This window comes from Corythoichthys intestinalis, chromosome 6 (assembly GCF_030265065.1).
Source record: "Corythoichthys intestinalis isolate RoL2023-P3 chromosome 6, ASM3026506v1, whole genome shotgun sequence".
NCBI lineage: Eukaryota > Metazoa > Chordata > Actinopteri > Syngnathiformes > Syngnathidae > Corythoichthys > Corythoichthys intestinalis.
In genome coordinates this window covers 21,147,111-21,162,469 of record NC_080400.1, presented here as the reverse complement: position 1 = coordinate 21,162,469, position 15,359 = coordinate 21,147,111, and positions in this window count along the sequence as shown.

Sequence of the window (15,359 nt, the reverse complement as noted above, 5' to 3'; positions counted from 1 at the left end):
TGGTATTTTCGTTAACTTATTTTGCACATCATTTAAAGAATTTTGAATGAAAATCAGTTTCTCATGTATGCCTTGTTACAGTAAGTGCAATGCAGAAGGCTAACGCAAAACCTGTTTTATTGTGTGTTATAGGTATAACTGACAAAATCAGTTTTCTTTGCATTTCTGTGGTTTTAGGAGGTTTGAAACAAAAAGCTGACTCCGTGAGGACCTTTATGTCAGGGAGTTCTGGTAAGACATTCTAGCTACTTTCCCCCCCTGGTTACAGGCCAAATTGTAGTTGTGGCTGGTTACAATGATGTAACAATAAATTTTGTTTAGTAATGACATTTTGATTTGTCATTAGATGCAGTAAGAGGACAAAATGTTAAGCTTTTGTGTAAAGAAAAAATGATCCAATGATTTCTAAATACCGTATTGGCCCGAATATAAGACGGTGTTTTTTGCATTGAAATAAGATTGAAAAAGAGGGGGTCGTCTTATATTCGCGGTCTAGACATTATACCCATTCACGACGCTAGATGGCGCCAGATATCATTGAAGCGATGTTCTGTTGTGACAGATCTCAGCTACTCTCCCCATTAACGATGCTAGATGGCGCCAGATATCATTGAAGTGATGTTCTGTCATGACAGCTCTCAGCTACTCTTTTTAGTTTGACCAGCTTGCATTATTTTATTGCAATGTTTTTCCTTATTCAGATTTGTTTCAAGACTACATTTACAGTTAGACTTTACTTTGATAGTTGATGCAATATTGCAATTTTGTTGTTTTATCACAATAGATTGGTTTATTTACATATCAAAAACCAGAAGCCAAGAGTTAGCTTCTGCAGCTGGGGTCGGACCGCCAAGGCCCCTGCCTTTGGCTGCCGCCCAACTTCCTACGCACCCGGCCCCTTTGGCCCCTCCCACAGGTGGTGAGCCCATGGGAAGGGGAACCCACATTGCCTTTTCGAGCTGAGCCCGGCCAGGCCCCATGGGGACAGGCCTGGCCACCAGACGCTTGCCTTCGAGCCCCACCTCCAGGCCTGGCTCCAGAGGGGGGCCCAGGTAACCCGCGTCCGGGCAAGGGAAACTGGAGTTCATTTATGTTGCTCATCATAAGGGGTCTTTTTGAGCCATACTTTGTCTGGCCCCTCACCTAGGACCTGTTTGCCAATTGGTGACCCTACCAGGGGCTTAAAGCCCCAGACAACATAGCTCCTAGGATCATTGAGACACGCAAACCCCTCCACCACGATAAGGTGATGACTCACCTCATGAGCTGAGGTGGCCCGGGCATCTGGTTCGGATGCCTCCTGGGCGCCTCCCTGGAGAGGTGTTCTGGGCATGTCCCACCGACGGGAGGCCCCGGGGACAACCCAGGACACGCTGGAGAGACTATGTATCTCGGATGGCCTGGGAACACCTAGGGATCCCGCCGGAGGACCTGGTTGAAGTGGCTGGGGAGAGGGAAGTCTAGGCTTCCCTGTTAAAGCTGCTGCCCCCGCGACCCGACCCCGGAACAAGCGGAAGATAAAGGATGGATGGATGGAAAAACAAGAAGCCATTCATTTACAATTGTGATTGCACTTTAGTTTACATATTTAAATGTTCAGATATTAAGATTTGAATGAGGCAAAAAACTTTTTCGCTCAAATATATTGTTAGAATTATTTGTTTCAGATGCACTGTAATTATTTTCTGTATAAAAATTAATTTGGTGTTCAAAACGTCTTTTTTTCAAACTTGAGTCTTGAAAAAGAGGAGGTCGTCTTATAATCAGGGCTGTCTTATATTCGGGCCAATTCGGTACTAGTATGTTCTATACTAGTTGCTCTCAAAGTGTGGTACAAGTTACATCAGTCGTACACTGGCTTTCTCTAGTGCATTTCTCTAGTGCCTTTTCAATTAGTGGGGCGTGCAAAGCGTTGCCTTGGGTGTGAGGAGGGGTGGATATGACCTGGGGGAACATTCTTTCTTACCGTACTAGAATGAAGTGTTACTTTACATCCACTCAGTGGGTGGCTGTGGCACTCTCATTTTCAGAGTTTGTGCAGTATTTTGCACGCAGCAAACGCCGGGGATATGAAGTGCATTGAACAAACCCTTCAGTGACAACATAAAAAAGTATTTGACAGGGATGTTGGAGATGTCTCCCGAAAGCTTAGACGAGGAAATATGACAAAGTGTATGTACCGCTTGGATTCACTTTTAATACAAGTGGGAGACAAGGAAATACCGGTATATTTACTGTGTCTAAAATGTTGGCAGCGGACAGCATGAAGCTAAAGCAATTAAGACGCCACTTGAAGACATTAGACCCCAATCACATTGATAAGTAGCTTGATTTTATTTTCAGCGAAAACCTGCCGAATATTGCCAACAATCGTCCCACTTTGTGAACGCTACATCAGTAAACCAGCGAGCACTGTAAGCTTCATATAAGGTGGCATACCAAGTTGCTCATTGTAAAAAAAAAACCCAAAACCGTAGCAAAGGAATTGATACTGCCTGCAGCGTTAGACATGGTCTCTGTCATGCTGGACAATACAAGCGCTGCGAATATAAAAACTGTCCAATGACACTGTCATTTTTGTTTTATTAATTTTTGTTATTTCGGTCATCTTGTTTGGCATATTGTGCTCTGAGTTAATGTTGCTAATCAATTTGAATATATTATTATTTACTGATTTTGTAAAATTTTATTTTTCAGTATCAAATGGACAAAAAATGTAGTTGTATTTTAAAGTTGATACATCTCACTTTTTTTCTTTAGTGTTAACGAGGAAACAATGTGATGCAGAGGTGTACTTATAATAAATTTATCGACAAATGATATTATTTACAGTGGCGGCAGAAAGTGGGGTGTGTGAAACCTTTACTTCTATCTGGGGTCAGGGACGTAACAGAAAATCATTGAGAAGCCCTACTGCGGGGGTCAGCAAGATGCGGCTCCAGAGCTCCATGCGGCTCTTTAGTGCTGCCCTAGTGGCCCCTGGAGCTTTTTAAAAAAATTTTACAAATGAAAAAAGATGGGGGAGGGAAATATTTTTTTTGTTTTAATATAGTTTCTGTAGGAGGACAAACATGACACAAACATTCATTCATTAATATTGGAATAAAGTTAAACTTGAGACATTCAGTATTCACATGGCGCGTCATTCTCTATATGATGCACTGCAGGGAAAATAAACATTTAATCATGCAGGCTCATTATGTATTCGTAGTTAACTTAGTTATTTTGGTAGTAGGCTAATACAGCAATTCCTCGTTTTTCGTGGTTAATGGGGACCAGTGTGATCTAGTGATCTACCCCCCCCCCCCTTTTTTTTTTTTTAACCTATCCTGTTCAGCTGCTTGGATACAGGAGATTCTTTTAATGTGTAGTACATTCTGTATATGGCGGAAAACACTCAGGTGACTTGAAGTTCTGCTCTGAGACCCCCAATTCGGCCAAATTTCAAAATTGTCCGATATGCATGTGTGATACATCATTGGAAAGCTTAAAATTTCAATTTTCTGGGGGCAGAAAATTTTTGAACTGGAGGGTATTTTTGGAAAAAAAAAAAAAAAAAAATTTAAACAGCAAAACCCTATCTGGAGGTGACACCACGCGAGAGCAGAATTACAGATGCCATGACTTTAACGAGATATTATTGCGTACTTATCTTGTTTCGGTCCAAAAACTCCATGTAGCATGTATCACTGAGTGTCAAGACACAGCTGTGAATGGCCACAGCTGGATTTTTGGGGGATTTTATGGGTGAGACATGGTAATATAACAAGGGTTGCGATGCAGAAATCAGACATCAAGGAGTGGTCGAGATTTTCTTTTTCATATATTTACCCTTTTAAATGTTTTTTTTCAACTTTTCTTTGTTTGGATCGATTATTTATAACCTAAAATATCGAAGAAAATGCGACAGTAACAAAAAAAAAATACAATTAAGCGATAGTTATGAGGTAGATATCCATGACTTTTTTACATACACCATTTTTTTCATTGTGACGTCATTTGTTTGAACGTTTGAAATATGCGAGTGAATAATTTTTTTAAGGTCGTTTCTTTGTTTTTAAATGAAATATTAGACATCAATTAATGATTCTATGCTTAAAATGACAGACATTTTGAATAAGAAATATAATTAATTAACTTCGTTTTATGGCTGGGTTGAAACAAAAGCGGTTGCGCGACGTCCGTAAACGGGAGTTTCCAGGGTAAAACGAACAAATTAAAAATAGGTCGGGGGCTTAATGTGCCATGAATCTGCTATGACAGCATAGAGACATATTGTTCTATCAAACACAACAGTTGTTTTGGCTTAAAATACAGCAGTTTTTTTTTAAAGAGGAGAGCAAGAGCAGAAACTGCTTTTTCAGTCTTGTCTGTGTTTTCCGCCATATATATTTTTGTGCATACAGTACACTAGTTTGAAACATAAACACAATATTAATATATAATAACATGCATAAGAGGAATACAATGTACTCAGCACACTAATAATCTTTATAAATAAAGGAAAAACTGCAGAACAATGGAGATGAAGAAGGTAAAGATGATTTGTTGAAAAGCTTCTGCAGGAGGTGTCCTGCGCACAAGGAACGTCGTGATGGGGAGTTGTGACCGTTGGTTTTTCTTCTGAGCAAAGAAAGCCTTGCATCTTTACTTCCTCCTTGAAAAGGAACGTCTTGGACTCTTCCAAAAAAGGCCGGTCAATAAATGTTAAACACCTGCTCCAAGAGATAGCAACCCTCTTCAATTTATTTGGGAAATTGGTCCTCGACGTAACGAACAGCTGCGTCATGGTCCGCCGAGGAGGCCTCCCCATGCAATGTAACGCTGCGAAATTTTTCAAACTAGCCCTTGCTGGCAACAAAACCATAATTTTCTTCACTTGAGCACTGGTAAAAAGGCTGTGGTTCATCTTAGTCGTAGTCGTCATCACCTCCATCTTCATTCAACTCTCCTTCAGGAATGAGGCCATCATACAGCGCTTTGGCTTTTGCCCTAATCATGTTTGTATCGAGACTCACCTTCTTTTCCTGACAGTGCGATATTCACACTGTTAGTGAATTTTCATTTTTACAATCCTCTTGTTGCGAGGAGTCACAACTCGCTTAGTGTCCATGGAAAACGACGTTGAGGCCGTCTTACGGATCTTCGCTTCGTCTTTTTTTTATGGAGCAAACGGTTGTTTCGTTTAGTCCGATGTGGCGTGCAACAGACACATGCCTGTGGCCAACTTTAAGAATGTCCAATAATTGAACTTTCGCATGCACTTGCATCATTTCTTTTTATCTTGGGTTCGCTAGAGCATTTAGCAGGTATCGGATGCTTTGGAGTAGGGCTGCAGCTATCAAATATTTTAGTAATTGATTAATCGGATAAAACTTTTTTTTTAGGTAAAGAGCAATTATAAATATACATGAGAAAAAAAGACATTTAGTCCAATATTGAACCATTTTCAGTCAATCAATGTCTTTATTTTCGATGTACATTGTTGAAAACAGCCAACAATTGCATCTCAGATATGACAAGAAAAAAAATTCACTGCTTTCACTCAAAAAAATCACTTGAAAGCTACATTTTTTCCCCATGTGTTTCAATTTAATTTTCATTTGTGTCAAGCTATTTTTAGGTTCTAGTTAAGTTTTAAGTTAGTCTAAACTGTAAGTACTGATAGGATTTTGAGTTTTTGCAGTGTTCAAAATAAATGCATGATACCTGCTGTATTGGAGCACATTAGGGACCAGTGCTACTTGGTTTTTCATTCAGCAATGACTACTGAGCAAAAACTGACAGCTTTATTATGTTTTAATTTTACACCCTCATCACTCTACAGCGCTGTGTTTTTACAGATTAAATAAAGCCTGTAAGTAAGACACGTTAACCACGTATCGACAGTGCTCATAATCAACAGAAACCTAGCCCTCCGAAGGGCTAAGGTTACGTGAGCGAGTGACAGTAACATTATATTTATTAGCGATGAGAAGTCTACTGCTTAAAGATGGCGGCTGTTTACTAATACTGCCCAGACGCAGTCGAGTCTGTCATTTCGCATCTAGTCCTAAATGCATGCGATATCTATGGGACGCATCTGACACTACCTGCTACCACACTAGTATCATGCGGGCGTAGTTTTTAGCAACGTTGGCGTAGTGTGTAGCGGCTGTCAGCTGCGGTAATTTTTAAAATTTATTTATTTATTTTAATTGCTTCTTCCACTACGCACGTGACGTCAGCGCGTTGTCCCGCATTAAAAGTAGTCCGGGCAAAACATGATGCTTAGAGCTGGCTAAATTAAACGATTCCTCGAGGTGAATAAAATTACTCGGATCAGTTTTTAAACTCGAGTTACTCGAGTTGCTCGAGTATTCGTTTCAGCTCTACTTTGGAGCCATTTTCAACGACATCACAAGCTCAAGAAGGTGAGCGAGAGCGGTCCCCTTCGATAGTAGCAAGTTTAAATGAGCTTGCGATATTCCCGAGTGATGCTGGCCAGCGAATCAGAGCGGTGGGTTTTGATTTGGACGGGCTCTTCTTGCCTTCTGCGAGGGAACGCACAGCTTTTACACTATATTCCTCAATTATTTTTTATTTTATTTTTTTTTTTAAATAAATATATATGGCGGAAAACACGGACAAGACTGAAAAAGCAGTTTCTGCTCTTGCATACAAACTGCTGTATTTTAAGCCAAAAGAACTGTTGTAGTTGTTGAACAATATGTTTATATGCTGCCATAGCAGATTCATGGCGCACTAAGCCTCTGAACTATTTTTAATTTGTCCGTTTTCCCCCGAAAACCCCCGTTTACAGACGTCGCGCAACCGCTTTTGTTTCAACCTAGCCGTAAAAAGAAGGCAAGTAATTATATTTATTATTCAAAATCTCTGTCATTTTTAGCTTAGAATCCTCAATTGATGTCGAATATTTAGTTTAAAATAAAAAATAAATTAAAAAAAACGACTTTAAAAAATTATTCACTTGCATATTTTAAACTTTTAAACAAATTACCTCACAATGAAAAATTTGATTTGATTGAAAAAGTCATGGATATCTACCTCATAACTATCCCTTGATAGTATTTTTTTTGTTACTTTTTGTTTTCCCCGATATGTTACATGATAATTGATCCAAACAAAAAAGAATTTCAAAAATAACGTTTAAAAGGGTAACTATATGAAAAAGACAATCTCAACCACCCCTTGTTGTCTGCAATTTCTGCATCGCGACCCTTGTTATATGACCATGTTTCACCCATAAAATCTGAAAAAAATCCGGCTGTGGCCATTCACAGCTGTGTCTTGACACTCGGTGATACATGCTACATAGAGGTTTTGGATCGAAACATGGTATGTACGGAAATCGTATCGTTAAAATCGTAGCGTCTTTAATTCTGCTCTCGCCTCCAGTTAGTATTTTGCTGTTTATAATTTTTTTTTTTTTTTTTAAAGCCCTCCTGTTCAAAAATTTTTTCCCCCCAGAAAATTCAGATTTTAAGCTTTCCAATGATGTATCACACGTGCATATCGGACAAATTTGAAATTTGGCCAAATTGGGGGTCTCATAGCGGGACTTGAAGTCACCTGAGTGTTTTCCGCCATATACACATTTTTTTTTTGACTGAAAAAAATCAGCGATAGACTGAGGGCGCGAAATTCAAAGTGCGAAGTAGCGAGGGATCATTGTATAGCTAATATAGATACATACAGCATGTGTTGCCTTCATTATATAAGGCTATTCCTTTCTTTTTTCGTCTCCAGACATATTTGTCATTTTGTTTCTTTGGTCCAATATGGCTCTTTCAACATTTTGGGTCGCCTAGTCATACAAATAAAATTGACTACTGTATTTTTCAAACTACAAGTCGCAATTTTTTAAAAAATAGTTTTGCTGGGGGTACGACTTATACTCTGGAGCGATTTATGTGTGAAATTCTTAACACATTAGTATATCATTTCACATATTATATTGGTGTTTTGAAGTGACACTGGTGGTTTGGTAAACTTGTTGGCATGTTCTTTATGCTATAATTATCTGAATAACTCTTAATAGCTATGCTACGTTAACATATCTGCCACGTTCGCATTTCTTGTTCATGCATCATGTAACATTATCATACTGCACATTTATTCAGCATGTTGTTCTCTACTGTATTTTTATTTTAAATTGCCTTTCAAGATTACATATCTTTTCTATGTGTTGGATTTTATCAAGTAAAATTCCCCCCAAAAGGCGACTTATACTTTGGTGCGACTTACATGTTTTTTTTCCCTCTTCATTGCGCATTTTTGGGCTGGTGCGACTTATCGTCAGAAAGTCAGTCTGAAAAATACCTTATATTAAATGTTCAAATGACCTTTTTTTTGGAACCCACTTGCATTTATCAAGAACGGTTCAGTTGTTTATTCATTCATTTTCCGTCCCGCTTATCCCAATGAAGGTTGTTTCAGGTACGAGACAGGATAACCAGTTGCGTATCGCGAACACAGGGTTTTATTAATGTTGGCAGGCAATGAAAACAATTAGGAACTGGAGGGATGGCATGGTCGAGTCGAGCAGGTCAGGCTGAGCAGGGTTGGAGAACAGTTGTCGTTCAGACAGGCAGGAGAGGCAGAATGGGTCAATCGGTCAAGGATGGTTGACAAGCAGGAGTGTGCTGAGTCTCTGACAAATTCACACTGACTGTTTAGAGGCAGTGCCTTAAATATACAGATGGGCTTCCTGATAAGTGGAGTGGCAGCAGTCTGGGTGTGCAGGAATACTCCAACAATTAGTGGCAGTGTTAATGGTTTGTAATGACATGACATGACATGATATGATATGACATTTGTTCATTGGATCGCTGCCAACCCTTCCCATTCAAAATGGATGGGACATCTTTAAAGTTGGTCGTGTCAGTGGTACTCAGAAAGTCAAGCATTCTTTGAGGTGGTTCTAGCTTTAAAATGTTTGTGAACCACTTTTCTATACAACTTTGAGTTTACACACTGTCTTATTGCCCTGTATCTCCTATTTATTCATTTGGGCTGTTTTCATGGACGGCACATCTGCACCTACGTGTTAAAACAGGTATATCATCATTTTTGTGCAGAGCAAAGCCTTACTCTGCGTTTTTGCACGCATACATACTGTATATGACAATTTGGTGAATGACAGTCATAAAGATGGGAGGCGTCAAGTTGTTTTACATGTTTGATCAGGTGAAATTTCACATATAGCTGTGGTGATATGCATTTCGTTTAACAGTTGAGGGTGGTGTTGCCGAACATGGCGGGCCGGGCCCCTAAGATAGATACATTTTCCCAGTTCTTAATTTGTAAATCATAAGGTGCCGGAACGCAAAGTACATATGACAGCGCAGGGATGACGAGACGGGCACAGGTCCCGGAACATACGCAGAAAATGGTGCTAAAAACAACACGCAAATCCCCACTTGCCATGCTATGGGACTTACAAGCCTCAATTTCAGATAATATCCATGGTAGAAATGTTATGATAGCAATTTACGATTATTTAGGCTATACTCTGCACAGCACGGGCAAGTGCCCACATAACCACAGGTGGGACTTTATAGTACACTGTCAGCAATGAGTTTTTCAACAGGTCTAACTTGTGAAACATAAGTAAAAATCATAGATTACAATAGATAACACAAACCCATTCTTTTACAAGTTTCATCCATCCTGTCTTCTCTGGCCCCAAAGTTCCCACCACCTTACAAATTGTGCAGCCCAAACCCGAATTTCCCATAAGGCTACTGGCCTGTTGCTCCGGCTGTTGGTGGTTCACCTGGCTGACTGTTGGCGCTGGTCCCCACTCCGGGTGGCGCCGAGCCCGCCCAGCTGCTGCCACGGTAGCAGCCTCCTGCCTCGGCTTGGCTGGCTGTCCGTGAACCTGGCTAGCTACTGCGGCGCTAGCCTCCTGCTGCACCCGGTCCTTCCCCCGTAGCATGATCGCTGCAGCCGCTCTCATCGTTGGTTGTTGCTTTTCTGACTGGTTTTGAACCATCTTCCATAGACTTCATAATATAGTTTTGAAGTCTATGCATCTTCTTTCTTTTTGTAAAAAGTAAATGCAACTGTCTTTTTGGAATGTTGAAATACCGTTTGATCCAGGCTGCTTGCTCCCCAGATGCCGCAAGTTTTTTATGTCAGGGGTGTGATTTGTTGCTCCAGCTTTTCAGTGGATCAACAAATCACTCTTTCAAATGACGTTAAATTTTTATAAACAACATGCAAATCTTGGGATTTGTTCTGTAAATGAATTTATGCATATTATTATTTTATTTCATACATTTAATTTTTTTTTAAATTTTTTTTTTTAATTATTATTTTCTATACACGAGAGGTGCCGGATCTGCCCAAATAAGTCCCGGAACTCAGGGAGGCCAAAATCAAGAGGTGCCGGATCTTGTTCCGGCAGGATTTGGCACAAATTAACCCCTGCATTTTCCACAGATGCTAGCCTCGCAAGAAAAACTGCGTTTTGACAGCGTTGTCGTCCAACCAGCTCTCGGGCCTACAGACCTGACATCACAAGACACGACTATTTGGTTGAATACAATGTGGGGGGAGTGCAAAGCGGTTCTTGTACATGGGTCAATTTCCAAAGTTTTGTCAGAAATACACTCATTTTTCTCCATGAAAGAGGCACATAGAACATCACTAAAAGCATTTTTGACAGGAAACAAGATTTTTGCTTTTTTCCCGTCCAATACTGTGGCTTAATGTGAATTGGTCGATGATGAGTGAGACGAGAAAGCCATTGTCCATTCAGCAGCTGTAAATTTTTTTAAGGTTCCTTCTATGAAAAAGGTCTCAACTGAATCTTTCCCAGATGGATATGTAAAATATTTCCGTGGCGGATGTATGGGGGAAAAAATCCATCTGGTGTGCTACACAAAAGTGTGTTACACAAACGGCATTTTAATCAACGGGTTTGATTAGATAACTTATTCTTGAAAAAAATAAATAAATAAATAAATAAAAAATAAAAAGAGTGAAGGTTTTCTAAATCTGGAATACTTATGGTGATAAAAACAAACAAACACAAAACTAAAATGTCCTTCTCACAATGTTACACAAATTCGTTCTTACCAAGTACAATGGACCCATACTCTTGCTGTAATGCAGTGACTGTCTTTTTCACCTCGAAGTGATCGCTGTACTCCATAAATATCCCCACTTCTTTCTAATCCTTTTAGACAGCAATCAAAGAGAACTTGCAAAAGCTGCCTCTGATTTAGATGGGCAACATGCGGATTTATAAAGTCGTCAAAGAGAACAATCAGTTGACCTTGCAATCGCTGTCATTTATTCACAGGACTTTGCGGAGCGACCGTGCTGCTAAGAAGTCATATTGCAATGGTTTATGGATGCATGCCTTTGGTGGCAGTTTGAAAATGATAACGCCCTCAGCATCTTAAAAGTTACATAAAAACAATGTTGTTATTGTCGTTAAACAGGTGACACAGACATGCACCTGGGCGGACACGTTTACCAACATTTCTGTCCATCCGCCTTTGGGCGGATCCACCAGGGTGGCATGGGGTGGCAACTACCACCTTAAAATACAAGCTTGCCACGCTAGTTGGCACCAACGGGGAAAAAAAGCTCTAGTTTAACCTGACTTTCACAAATGCGCAACTCTAATATGCGACTGCAGTTTACGCAACACTAGTTGAAGTCAGATTAGTTGTGACCTACAGTGTCCGCGAGTCTAATCCACACAGGTGATGCAAGTAGCAAATTATTTTTTGTAAAAGCAAGGGTGCTTGTTTTTACAAAAGAAAAAATAGCAAATTATTTTTTGTAAAAGCAAGGGTGCTTGTTTTTACAAAAGAAAAAAACTCAAGAAAATCAAGGTAGAAATGGATTTACGCTCTATAAAACATTTATATGTAAAAAAAAAAAAAAAAAAAAAAAGGTGTTATTGTACTTGCAATATATTACTACAGTGGGGCAAATAAGTATTTAGTCAACCATTAATTGTGCAAGTTCTCCCACTTGAAAATATTAGAGAGGCCTGTAATTGTCAACATGGGTAAACCTCAACCATGAGAGACAGAATGTGGGAAAGAAAAAAAACAGAAAATCACATTGTTTGATTTTTAAAGAATTAATTTGCAAATCATCGTGGAAAATATGGATTTGGTCAATACCAAAAGTTCATCTCAATGCTTGTTATGTACCCTTTGTTGGAATTTCACACACTATTGCTGGTATTTACCATAGCGATACCACTTTGTTTGAAATCATAAATATATGGCGGAAAACACAGACAAAGCTGAAAAAGATGTTTCTGCTCCTGCACCCCTCTTTAAAATAAGCTGCTGTATTTCAATCCAAAGGAACTGTTGTGTTTGATAGAACAATATGTCTATATGCTGCAATAGCAGAATAATGGCTCATTAAGCCCCGAACTATTTTTAATTTGTCCGTTTTACCCTGGAGACCCCCGTTTACAGATGTCGCGCAACCACTTTTGTTTCAACCCAGCCATAAAAAGAATGTTAGTAATTATATTTATTATTCAAAATGTCTGTCATTTTTAGCTTAGAATCATTAATTGATGTCTAAAATTTAGTTAAAAAAAAAAAAAAAAAAAACGACTTTAAAAAATTATTCACTCGCATATTGTAAACTTTTAAACAAATTACGTCACAATGAAAAAAATAGTGTCTGTGAATAAGTCACGGATATCTACCTAACAACTATCGCTTGATTGTATTTTTTTTTTTTTTTTTTTTGTTAGTCGGATTTTCCCCAATATTTTACATGATAAATAATTTATCCAAACACAGAAAAATTGAAAAAAAAAAAAAACATTTAAATGGGTAAATATATGAAAAACAAAATCTCAACCACTCCTTGATGTATGTGATTTCTGCATTAGATCCTTGTTATATTACCACCCATAAAATCCCCCAAAAATCCGGCTGTGGCCATTCACAGCTGTGTCTTGACACTCGGTGATACATGCTACATGGAGTTTTTGGATCAAAAATAGGTAATTACGCGATAATATCTAGTTAAAATCATGGCGTCTATAACTTTGCTCTCTCATGCTCTCACCTCCGTTTAGGGTTTTGCTGTTTAATTTTTCTTTTTTTTTTTTTAATGCTCTCCTGTTTAAAAATTTTCTTCCCCCAGAAAATTGAGATTTTAAGCTTTCCAATAATGTATCACACATGCATAAAGGACCATTTTGAAATATGGCCAAATTGGGTATCTCAGAGCGGAACTTCAAGTCACCTGAGTGTTTTCCGGCATGTACTAGTATATATACAAAGTGAATCCAGTAGAAAATTTTATTGCATACCTGGTATGGGTGACAACAGTTATATAAACCTTTGGCTGTCAAAGGCCAAAATAGTGCTAAATTTGTGAAATTAAAACATGTATATAGTTTATTCAACATGGCTAGTGCGAGACAGACTTGGTTTTAGCGACTCACTGTGTTTTTGGTCATTTAAAACTGAATTTACCGTGGATAGGAACATATTCTCAGCTCTCCCGTTCGCCATCTGTGTTGTTTTGAAGACGAGTTCCGATCCGCAAGAGTGACGTTGCTCATTAATAACACGTCACACAAATAAACGAATTTGATTGCACGGACAATTTCGTTCTGGTTCAAGAGGCCAATAAGCAGCTCAGTCCCAGACTCTATAGCTGGAATAGCGGTGAGCCTGGAGTTCCAGGCTACTTATTCGCCGCTACAAATGCTTCAATTACAAATTCTGATGAGGGTACAAAATTTGTCAGAACAACGGCTTTGGGCACGAGGGGGGCGTACCTTATTTCTATTTCTGAAAAGTGGCAACCCTACAGTGCCTTGCAAAAGTATTCGGCCCCCTTGAACCTTGCAACGTTTCGCCACATTTCAGGCTTCAAACATAAAGATATAAAATTTTAATTTTTTGTCAAGAATCAACAACAACTGGGACACAATCGTGAAGTGGAACAAAATTTATTGGATAATTTAAACTTTTTTAACAAGTAAAAAACTGAAAAGTGGGGCGTGCAATATTATTCGGCCCCCTTGCGTTAATACTTTGTAGCGCCACCTTTTGCTCCAATTACAGCTGCAAGTCGCTTGGGGTATGTTTCTATCAGTTTTGCACATCGAGAGACTGACATTCTTGCCCATTTTTCCTTGCAAAACAGCTCGAGCTCAATGAGGTTGGATGGAGAGTGTTTGTGAACAGCGTCTTCAGCTCTTTCCACAGATTCTCGATTAGATTCAGGTCTGGACTTTGACTTGGCCATTCTAACACCTGGATACGTTTATTTTTGAACCATTCCATTGTAGATTTGGCTTTATGTTTTGGATCATTGTCCTGTTGGAAGATAAATCTCCGTCCCAGTCTCGGGTCTTGTGCAGATACCAACAGGTTTTCTTCCAGAATGTTCCTGTATTTGGCTGCATCCATCTTCCCGTCAATTTTAACCATCTTCCCTGTCCCTGCTGAAGAAAAGCAGGCCCAAACCATGATGCTGCCACCACCATATTTGACAGTGGGGATGGTGTGTTCAGGGTGATGAGCTGTGTTGCTTTTACGCCAAACATATCGTTTTGCATTGTGGCCAAAAAGTTCAATTTTGGTTTCATCTGACCAGAGCACCTTCTTCCACATGTTTGGTGTGTCTCCCAGGTGGCTTATGGCAAACTTTAAACGAGACTTTTTATGGATATCTTTGAGAAATGGCTTTCTTCTTGCCACTCTTCCATAAAGGCCAGATTTGTGCAGTGTACGACTGATTGTTGTCCTATGGACAGACTCTCCCACCTCAGCTGCAGATCTCTGCAGTTCATCAAGAGTGATCATGGGCCTCTTGGCTGCATCTCTGATCAGTTTTCTCCTTGTTTGAGAAGAAAGTTTGGAAGGATGGCCGGGTCTTGGTAGATTTGCAGTGGTCTGATGCTCCTTCCATTTCAATATGATGGCTTGCACAGTGCTCCTTGAGATGTTTAAAGCTTGGGAAATCTTTTTGTATCCAAATCCGGCTTTAAACTTCTCCACAACAGTATCTCGGACCTGCCTGGTGTGTTCCTTGGTTTTCATAATGCTCTCTGCACTTTAAACAGAACCCTGAGACTATCACAGAGCAGGTGCATTTATACGGAGACTTGATTACACACACGTGGATTCTATTTATCATCATCGGTCATTTAGGACAACATTGGATCATTCAGAGATCCTCACTGAACTTCTGGAGTGAGTTTGCTGCGCTGAAAGTAAAGGGGCCGAATAATATTGCACGCCCCACTTTTCAGTTTTTTATTTGTTAAAAAAGTTTAAATTATCCAATAAATGTTGTTCCACTTCACGATTGTGTCCCACTTGTTGTTGATTCTTGACAAAAAAATT